Source organism: Dermacentor silvarum, chromosome 7, assembly GCF_013339745.2.
Source record: "Dermacentor silvarum isolate Dsil-2018 chromosome 7, BIME_Dsil_1.4, whole genome shotgun sequence".
NCBI classification, from domain to species: Eukaryota; Metazoa; Arthropoda; class Arachnida; order Ixodida; family Ixodidae; genus Dermacentor; species Dermacentor silvarum.
This window is the reverse complement of record NC_051160.1, coordinates 140,794,933-140,806,818: the sequence shown is the minus strand read 5'-3', so window position 1 is coordinate 140,806,818 and position 11,886 is coordinate 140,794,933.

Genomic DNA, 11,886 nt, shown 5'->3' with positions numbered 1-11,886 from the left:
GAAGACAAGACACCTCGCTTAACTTGCAACTAAAGATTAGGCAGAAAAGATGATCAACTCCACAAAGCTTGAGCACCATTCCACATTAAAGAAAATCAAAACTTGATCACATTTATTTCTGTGCATCAATAATACATTAGTACGCAGAAAACCACGAAACAATAGAGTAAAAATAATTTACTATGGCAATTACTTGAGTGATTGATTTCCTGGACTGTCCAAACAGAAAACTCCCTCCAGCCTATCAAGAACACTAGTGTTGGCTCTATATTGAGTTTCCAATGCATAAGTGACTTAGCGTGGAAGTTTGGCATGTTGGTGATTCATTCGAAAAAAAAACACAGCCCTGACTTGCAACAGTTTATTCATCAAGACATGCGGGAATAAATATATGTGGTACTACCATGCGCGATGTCAATAATCAGCAAAAGCCTGGAGCATCACTTCCAATGCTGATAATGATATCCACATGCTGACAATGCACACTGACTGTTTGCCATTTAAACCTTGTTAAGATACTCTTATTTCCCGAAATGAAAGCGCAATCGAAGGAGAACTGATGCACGAGCTATCAAACTTCCTCATGAAATCTGCCTCAATAATTTCACTTCACGTGTCAGTTGTGAACTATGTGTAGCCATCACTTCACTTTTGTCAAAGTAGGGCTTACACCCGTGATGATGGCAGTGAATACCCAGATGGCCCTGTACAGTGTTGTACACAATGTTATGGTGCTCCCCGAGACGATCATTAAGGCACCTGCCGGTATGTCCCACATACTTTTTTCCACAAAAGAGAGGAATCCCATACACCACGCCAGTGGTGCAGGATTCTAAACCCTCCCTGTGTTTCACAGAACGACCATGCCTGGTTCGTGAAGTAAACTTGCAAAGCTTCGATAGTTTTTTCTGGATCAAAAAAAAAAAACCGCTGCAACACGAGCGCATTGCCCTACCCTCTTGAGTTTGTGGGGCCGGGTTGTGTTATTCCTCTCTATAGCGTTACGCTAGCGTTGTGCCAGTGAGTGAGATCTGTTCACCTCTGCCTATGCACGCATGACATGTTTGTTAATTAGTATGCAAACACTTAGTACAATTCTTACAGCAAATGAAATTACAAAGCTTACTTCATGTGCTTGTCTAATACATTGCTATACCTATCAATGCTTTGCCTATAAAAAAACTGCTACGTTTTTTCTTTCTGCTCTATTTGAGCCAGATGGGAAAGAAGGGCATGTGCCGCACTGCTCGCTCTGGTTCGATCTCAGCTGCCTGGATGTCTTTCGTCATTTTTATGGCACATGACATAACAGTAGTTAGGAACCCATTGAGCATTGCCTTTGGGACGGGGTTGTCCGAAAAGCTCTCCATGGGAGAAATTTTGTTCAAAATAACTGTTGCGCAGTTCCTAGAATATGAATTCGCAGTTTTTTTTACTCATTCAAATGCAAGGACTTTGTTGGGGCCAACATACAAGTTCAAATTATTCGTCACTTCAAATCATGATTTATAATTATTGGGATTAGATTAGCAAAATAATGAATTACATGAATTTAGCAGCCACACAAAGTTGTGTTGCATCACGTTTAATTCATCCTACAGTCGAACAAAGAGTATCTTTGAAAGCCATACCACTGAGGTAGGTGACCAGACTTCCAAAATAGCACTTTCAGGCATTGCATTTCTTTAGAAGAAAAGCACCAAGGATAAGGTGAATGGAGGAAAAACTTTTGGCTTTCCTAACACTACCTAAGGTTTCTGAAATTGTATATAAATCGTAAAACCATTAATTAGAAACATGGCTGAATAATCATTAACATTCTTCTTAAGGCAAAACACAAATGTACTAGCCACTTCTTTACGAAGAACCCACCATTAGTTTCATCTGTGGCAAAAAATAATTTTTAAAGCATGGTACAAGTCACCTTAGACTCATTGTGCATAACTGGATTGCACCCTCTTGCTACTAAGAGAGTGCCAACAAAGTGATCCTAACAGGTACAAACCTGGGTTTATGCTGCATTTCCTGATTGAGCAATTATTTGTTCACGTAATAAGTGGGCGGCATCCAGCCTCCTCCTTTTTAAAAGTCTTGCTGTGGGCAGCTCCTGCAACTTGATAGTGAAATATTTGGGTAATCTCAGGTAAGGCTGGCCAAATGGCAATAGACAGCTGCAATTTTTTTATACTTTTAATGCCACTGAACCCAATTTCTCAATGCATCCAACCAACTTTCATTAAAAGATTGAAGAAAAATCATGGATCATAAGTAAAGGTGACGTGCAGTGTTTGCGCACTATGCTATGTCCAGGTTTTCTTGATGCAGAATGTGAAACACGCTTTTACAATCTGTTCAAAACTGCTAATAAAAACTATTTGTATGCAATACAACTTAGTACATACTTTTTGTAGCTGTCGGGAAAGTGCATCTTTTAATTTTTCACTGTGAGACTTTTCACATGACAAATGTTATCTAGTTAGCAGTCTCTGATAAATGCATTCACACACGCTGTTCACAATGCAATGTCATTTACAATGTGTTAACACCATATGCAACGAGTAAACTCATTGGAATTATCTCTGACAAACATTCCAAGTATATCCATAACAAGAAGAATCTTACTGCTTATAAAATGAAACATGCCTTTTGACTGACATGCACACGGTCTTAAAGCTTGAAATACCAATGTAGTCTTCTGTGAAGCATGCAAAAAGTGGTGCATCTCATTCTATACACTTTTCCACTGTCTCACATAGCATTCCATGACTGAAGTCTAGTCCTTCCGGAAGCATGCGCAAAGGCCATGTAATTACATAGTCACATGTGTATCAAGCTGCATGCTTCTGTTCTATCACTTAACGAAACTTCTATGGTGAACATGCGGCTTACAAATGAATAGTCTACCAGTTGAAAGCTGCCATAGAATTATTTCTTGGTCATAATATTGTTTACATTACAGATCAATGTGAGGAACCTTGAGCGATTGGTATATTATGACCATTGCTATCACAAGATATCTGCCTGCTCCATGAGACAATTATGTCAGCTTTGCACAATCATATGTAATAAGTAAGAATACTCCAACTTCATTCTGAAATTCTTGTTCAGAACAGAATTTCATTTTTGCTAATACAGTACAATGGCTCCACAATGAACGCCTCTAAAACAAAACGACTTATAACAAAGGAGTCACTATGTCCCTGTCGAATTCGTATCTTTCGTGTGTGCTGTAAATGCCTCAACAAAGACCACTACAGCGAATTTGCCTGTACAACAAAAAAAAATTAGGTGCATCGACAGCTGATTTGTTGCTTTACAACGAAAGCTAACTACCGGTGCCAATCTGTCCCCGCCAGACGACACTCAGCTGTGCTCTGCATTAATGGCAGGGCTATGCTCGCTGACAACTTTCTGTGGCTATGAAGGGAAAGCTACGGGCGCGTGGCTGCTGCACATGTGTTACCGCACCAAGTAGTCTGGCAGCGTTTGACAGTGCTTTTGATTCCTCAGAACAGACACTGAATTCATGCAGCTTCCACGTGCGACGGTTGTTAGCCCATTGTTCTGTCACTTGCTGTGTTAAATGCCACATCATTAAGCGACCGATAAACCACACCAACTTATAATATTCCATCTTACAACTCCTTCCAGTTAAGAGTACACAAGGTTTGCAGAGGAATGTACCCCTGTGGGCGAAACATACCCTAATATAAAAGCCGATGCACATGCAGAAGTGCGACAACCAGAGAAATTATCTGGCATGTGCTGCATGCCTAAAGTTTCCAGATTCAGCAAACCTTTAGAGTACTCGAAAAAGTCGAGACATGAAGAGAAGCATAGACGCACACACAAAGCGCTTTGTGTGTGCATCTGTTTCTGTTCACGTCTTGTCTTCATGCACTTTAAAAGTTTGCTAAATCTATGGACTGACTAGCCCAACAACATGCCTTACTTCAATGTTTCCAGCAAAATTATCACACACCTTTCTCAATTTTACTGTGACGCAACACTAAACTTAGTGCAAACTTGGAAAAAGGCAACAGAATGCACTAATGCTGCACACCCCCTTCACATGATCAATGATTTTTTCATGCACAAACCCATCACACTTTGTCAGTCACACTGGGCTCATCCTAGCAAGGTCACCCATGACATTACCTTAAATCCATCGCAAATAAATACTTACCGTGACATTCAAGTTATTTCCTTATTTCATTACACACAAAGGTTCAACAGATGCTTAGTGCTAAATCAAATTTTCAACCATATTGTGTACTACAACAAATTACTCTCCAGCTTTAGCACATAGTGGAACCAACTTCTTTTTTCCTGGCCAAGATATCATCTTCATCTGTGTCAATGAGCCTCGGGAATGGCTCCCGCAAACTCTTAATCTTCAGTCGCAGGGAGTCCAGGTCACCTAGATGAAAATCGCTATATATTTAGCCGTGACACGCACCTGAACAACTAGTTGGAAAGTATAAAAACGAAATGATAAAGTGCACAGCAAAGACTAGACTAAAGTCTCAACCACCTCTGGTGCCACAACGGCACCAGAGGTGGTCAACATGTTGCTCGGGCAACCAAAACACACTGCTTCTGCTCCACCATTAAAGGCCAACTTCGTAAATATGTTGGCTTGCAGTAAAACAGAATATATGCTTCATCTACATAAAATCTATATTTCAAATGCTTACTTATATCACTTAACGCAATCAGAATGCAGCACATTTCATTTTTGACAATTACAGCTGTACAGCTGTGACATTGACAAAAACATATTTGCAACTTCCACCACTTTTCAAGAGATATCATCTCAGTTCCTGTCTGTACATCAACTTCATTGCCCTTCCAACCTATGTCTCGCTACACTATATCCAATGACAATTTTCTGTGGCAGTGCAGCAAGAGCTCCTGAGTCAAAGATAATTTTTTACTGCGCATCTGCATATAGCAAGGGTAAGTAAGCAACTGAAAGCTATGTACCACAAAAAAGACTATACCAACTATGTTTATTTCTTTGTTTAACGTTTATTTGCCACAAAACACAATTGAATGTCACAGCATCTGCTCACAAACACGCCTACATAACCAAGCTGCAATGGGCTAAGCCAGAAGTAGTTATGCTATTGCCCGTATTAAACCGTATTAAAAGCACAATTGCCAACCATGACAGGGTGTAGTGAAGGTAGCGCCATGAGCACTTGTTTGCATACAACTAGCAGCTTTTATGCCCGACCAAAGGCTTGAGTGCATGTGGCTAAGTGATGAATGTTGCCACATTGAGGACACGCGGGCATAGATTTAAACAAATAAAGGTGCACACATCGATTATGCAGCTATGTAATACATACACATTTGCTTCCTTGTCCTTAACCTCTAAGTGGTGCCGATTGTTATGTGACTTTAAGGTTCCATTGCCTGTACTCATATACATGATGAGAATGGCATCATGCAACAGCTATACATGAGCACATTCGTTTAAATCTATGACTTTGCGGTCGTCACAGTGGGCCATGTAGTATGACCAATTTAGTTGTAAATAGCAACATTCATCACTTAGCCACATGCACTCGTACCTTTGGTTGGGCATACATAGCTAGAATTGATGCCATGTTGCAATGAATGAAAGCCTAACATTCGTCAAAACCTACTGGGAAGAATTAAGTGACTGCCAATGCTCACTGTGTTGCTATATTGAGCACTACCTTGCCAGTACAAAATTTTAGACGATCTGATTAATGAAAATATGGAATTTAGAAGGCTAAACCAGGATGGAGGCACGCCGTAGTAGGGGTCACTGGTTTAATTTTGACTGCCTTGGGTTTCTTAACATTCACACAATGCACAGTATATGGACATTCTTGCATCCCATCCCTATCAAACTGTCGCTGCTGGTATTTCATCACGCCCCCTTGGGGCCAGCAGCACAACGCTGAAGCCACTACGCCACCACGACGGGTCTTCAGAAGATCTTGTGCACAAGTGATGAAAATGTATGGAGCGCTGTGGTGGATGTGACGACAATAACAGAAAGGGCAGCTATAATGAACATATGTAGATTCTGCTAAAAAAACACCACCGAGTGTACTAGCGCAATAAAAGTGGGCCAAAATGTTTTTTTTCTGTTCATTTGCTTATAAACACAATGTTGTTCAAATCCATTTCTGAGCAACAGCTTTTGCAAAACTAAACTGAGCACTAAAATATTATAGCAGTATTCCTTCGCAAAATGCTGCTGCATCACAAAGGCACTTGAAGGCATTTCACAGAGGCAAAAGAAATTGTATATTTCAGCCAGCAAGCGCATCTGCGACGTTCGTTTCGATCATATTGCTTCTTTACAATACAAAAAGCAGTTTGCAAGTAACTTATGACGCAAGTACTAGCAGCAAACTAAAAGTTGAGTTAGAATAGTTACTACCAGCTGGCAGAGGTATTTCAATGACACAAACTCGCGCAGAAAAGCAACCTAGTAGAGTATAAGTTATGCACAGGCGTCGGTACATATTCCGACACTTGGTACATAATTGAATTCAGTTAAGGCCAAGTTAGTGACGTACAAAACTATCAAAGTATTAAACATGGTTGGCAATCTGGGCTTGACAGAATGTTAGAACTGCACGAAACAAAGTAATATGAAAGCAGGTAACGTGTTTTTTTTTTGTTTTTTTTAGACAAGCACACATGCGTAACGTTGTGTCCATGCATTTCATACGCGCACACAGGTAACTTGTGCTGGCCTAAGAACCGTTGTTTGTGCAAGCATTAAGTTCTCAATGTTATACCCACGTCACACGGGCCACTTTTGACCGCAATCGGGCTCGATAGCGATGAAAAGTGCCCGTGTGACACCCGCATTAGAAATGACATGCGTCACCGGCTAGATCAAATATAGCGGTAGACGCAAGCAACACGTTATAGGCTCCGTACAGTCGAGTTTGCGGCTGCTCTGGCGCCATCTGGCGCAGCGACGCAACAGTGTTGGGAAGTGGGCGCCGCAGCTCGGCCGGCTCGATGAGTATTCTTTCCCGCGCGCTACGTTTCATCTCGGCCACGGTTGAAGCCGTTTTGCTTTGTTCACCAGCCTCCTTATTTTTTTTATACGTCTTGCGACGGTGCAATGGCATGTGCTTCATCGGCAGGCGTCGGAGGTGAAAAAAAAAGAAAAAAGGGGCAAGTGGAACCGGCGATACTGCTGCGTAAGGGGCTGTCACAACCACGAAGGCCAGCCCGGGATAAAGTTGTACAGGTTTCCTGGCAAGTCTTATGAGATCGAACGGCGAAAGAAATGGATCGCAGCTGTGAGGAGAGTAAAGTAAGTCAGCTTCTTTGATATTTGTGAGAAGGTTTTGTTCTGGAAAGCGTGCTACACATGCGCGTTTCACAGCTCGTTGTGCGACGCCAGCGGCCATGGCCAGCTGCTGAACATTTAAAAGAAATTTGTCACGACTTTGCTGATTTGACGACTGCTTGCCGTTGTCTTAGCATTCGGTATGATCAGCATAGCACTGGCATGTGCGATGAGCAATATTTTATGCCAAGGAAACCTATTTTGTGCTGGCGAGCACTAATTCGACGATCCTCGTTTCGGCCGCTGGCGCTTGAGAGGCGCGGTTTCACATGGAGCGATTTTTCTTGTGATATACATTTGCGATGTATCATTGTAAAAGCAAAGCGCTTATGCAAGGAAAGGAATTCGCAAGCAAAATCGTATCTTGTGAAAGGGGCCTAATGAGCCTCGATCATTGTACATGATGAAAAACGAGCATTCGCGTCATGTAAATTAAGATCGCCTAGTTAATAAATCGTTTATCAGCGCAGCAGGTGGCTCCGACTGAGTCCCAAACGAGTCAACGAGGATAGCATGGTCACAACCACACGATCCAACAATCCGAATCGTTTAGCTCACTCGACATGACTGTGCTGACGACAGCCTACGAGTGAGCGTGTAGCTGCACGCGGTCCAGATCGAGCTGTATGACAATCTAATGTAACAGTGTGGCAGGGGCATCAAATGATAGGCCGCGGCGTACAACGCGCCGGAGCGAAATGAGGCATGCATTGCCAACAGTGAGGCGTCGATTAAAAATTGGTCAACCACAACGTTTTCAGAGTGCCAGTTTAGTGACTTCAATTTTAGTATAACAGTAAGCTTTACTCACGTGAAGGATGACGTCGTATACTTGCTTTCCCTGTTGCGAACGGCACTTCGCGTGAACGTCCACGCCGTCCACTTCTTTCACACAAGCAACATGCGAAGCAGCGTAGAGCTTGTCTCCGCTGGTTAACGCTGCACCGTGAAAATAATCGTCTATTCCTTTAATAGGCCTGAGCCCCGCAAAAACTATTTGTGCCATCACAGAGGGCCACGCTTGTACTTTCACGTACACACACGCACAAAAAAAGAAGGCCGATCGCGGATATACGTGCGGCTTTCGGAGGCGTGTATACGTAGTTCCGAAATCTCGCTGTCTTCCCCCCTTCCCAGTTTCGCGCCGCCCGCCACATGCGACGCTGAGCATCGCGCCGCCGATGATGATGATGATGATGATGATGATTTATTGGCATCCCCTTTGAAACGGGGCGGCGACAAATAGTCACCTAGCCTGCTTGATTTAATCAGGTATACTATACATGTTCTTTATCTTGCATTTTTGTATACCTATCATTTTTCTTTTTCAAAAATTTACCTTGTACCGCTGCCTATGATTTTAAGAGATCAGGTCGCATCCATCTTTTCCCTACTTTTTTTCCACCAGTACTCTAATCGTCTCTTGCTGATCTCTACGGCTGATCTGTTTATGTTTCCTTCCACTTTAAACCCAAGCGCTTCTGGGAGTTGCACGTTACCTACGGTTCTCGCTGGGTGGATCCCGTCGCATTCCATTAGGATGTGCTGAGTGGTCTCTGGATCTTTACTGCAGCATACACATGTCTCATCTAATTCCGAATATTTGTTCCGATATGTTTTCGTCCTTAGGCAACCGGCTCGAGCCTCAAATAGCAAGGCACTGCCCTTTGTGTTATCGTACAGATTTTCCCTTCTAATTTCTTTCTTCTCATTCTTGTAAATCTCCATTGTCCTTTTCGTTTCCATTCTTTGCATCCAATTCACGGTCTCTATTTCTCTCAGTCAACAGGCGGCGCCGCTGCTGCGCAGCAGCGCCGCCTGTTGACTGTACGGAGCCTATAGCACACGTTGTCAGTTCGCGACGGCAACTTAGCGTAAATTTACGTTTTACATACGTTCAGAAAACAAGAAAAGTTGTTGACCATTTCCGCAACAGAACATCATACAAGAAAGTTGAAATTTTTGCACGGCACACTCACCTGCCAGAGCAACAACAAAGGCTGGGTAATATCCTTGGACATCACCGTCCTCGCTCCGCCAGAACGCCTGGACCGTCTTCGCTTTGTCGAAGTCTTCTTCACATTTCGGGGAAAAAACCTTTATGAGGCTAGTGGGCAAAATAGCCCGATATTTATCGTGGTATTTCACGTAAGCGAACATTGCACACAGCGTCGTAGCCCAGCCACAGAATAAAGAAGGCCCAGCTGTAGCAACCTCGGACTGGTTCGGCTACGTTCGGCTACAGCACCACGCCACAACCGGCTTCGGCTTCGTCATGGCTGGCACATGGAGGAAAGAAAACTCCGTTAAAGTTAATATTAATTTTTTTCTGCGACCTGAATTTAGGTGACAGGCCTAAGACATACTTTTCAAGCGATATGCACAAAGACGTGCCATGCAGATGTCGCGTATTCATGTGTTGCGTAGAAAAACCACGGCGTGTGAGATTCGGGCCGGCATGGTTGTCGGTGTTGAGACCTGTAGTCGAATTATAACGAATTATAAGTATGTTAACGTAACCGCAAAACAATGCCGAAGTGTAGCAAGCATTGAATAAAAGTGTACGCTTAGGCGAGCGTTATGCATATAGAAACGTACAAGATTTCTGCGCCATAACAATTTCGCGTAGAAGAACCGTAGCGTTTGTTTCTTCCTAGGTTTTCATTCAGAAAGCGACAGACAGCGATGCCAATAAATGACAAAACTCGCGCGCTCTTGATACCATGAACACGTTGGTGCACTGATCATAGACGACATCGGACAACGCAACTAATGGTGGACGAAATTGTAGAGCCCTTAATTGTTATTACTTAGCACAACGTGAAAAACACCACACGCACAAAAAGGACCCTTCTTTACTCGCTCCATTACTGCCAGCTGCTGCACAAGATTGGCTCATTACAGCCGTGTTGCTTGCTCGTTGCAAATGATTAACGTTCAATTGCTTGCTTGCTTGCAATTGCCTTTGAGAGATTATAATCTCTAAGTAAGTATACTTACTTACTTTCTTACTTACTTGCTGCACTGACCTTTTCTTCTTTTGCAGATGTAGATGTAGAGTGTAGCAGTCTGGGTCAGTTGGTACATACTGAATAGTAAAAACTGGTCGTCGTGTGTGCCACGTCTCTTCTCTGTCCTTCGTCTTTTGATTGGTTTTTACTATTTAGATGTAGAGTATTGGTGTTAGTGGCACATACCCACTCTGGGGGATTGGGATTTCGAACTACCAATTGGGGATTGGTAGTTCGATATAACAATGCGTTTTGTTTCTCTGGTAAACCCATTTTGATTCGATACACTGTAGCGGGCTCTAGTTGTATGGGTCGATTTCGGTGTATCGTTCAACGATATGTTTGGTGCAAGCTTCCGCTGAGCGGTACAGTGCGTGCGGTAGTTTTTGCCTTCCGCTGCATAGAAATTATTTCGCTTCCATCCTTTGTAATTTTTTTGTCATCACTCAAGTTAGTTTCGGTCATTCATTTTGATGCCAGGTACACCGTACATATCTTACCCGCATTCATTTCTTTAACGCTGCGCGCCCTGTACTATGCCCGTACTTCTAGGTCACGAACGACATGCACATTTTCAACGTGACAGAGCATTCTCGGCAGGAAAGTAACAAGCGCAGAGTTCAGAAGAAAGGAACCGCAAGCAAGGCAGATGACGATTATCGTTGTGGAACAAGCTTTTCTTAAGTGTGCCACGTGTACATTACCCAGTTTGAATGCAAGGTGTACGCGAACACACGTGATGTTGACAGGTAGTTTTATAAGCTACATCTAAATATATATTTTCATCCCTGAATAAATTCACATGTCTACTCACTTCCACGGAAGTAGACCTATGCACCCGCAACAAAATAAAACGGTCGCCATCACCACAAAAACAGAACCGTAACGACGTGCTCTGATTTTTGCTGGTAGCTTAGCTGACTAAAATAAACATATAGCTTTTGCACTTTATTGTTGATCTTGATGCTCAATGGGCTCAATTCTTGAGCCCCTTCAGTCATTACGTTTCGTAGCAAACTACAGCTTCCATATGAATTGCTGAAGGGTTGAAAATCGAGCATGTTGGCACATTTTCAAGCTTATCAGGAGGCGCGCTAAGCGAACACAGGACGTGGTCGCAACCTATTAATACCACAGAACACCTATTTAATGTAATCAACCGTGTTAGCTATTAATGTAGCTATAATACTATCCCGTATTCAAGAACATTTCCACTGAACACTCCAATACCCTAACTTTACTTCGACCCCAAAAAGTTTATGGCAGCGCCGCCCCTCGACAAAAGTGTCACTATGCTTTATTGCCACTACGCTTCAAATCTTGAGAGCTGCAACGTCTTCTTTAGTCAAGGGATGGCGCTGTGAGAGCTCCCTATGAGAGCCCCCCTCATAGGGTGCATATACAGTAACTCTACCCGGTAAAGTAGAGCAAGAAGTTTGAGTCGATGATGGGTTGAAAAAACAGCATATATCTGTATTAGTGGAGGCCCAAAAACAAGGCAAGTGATAGATTTTGTAGCAG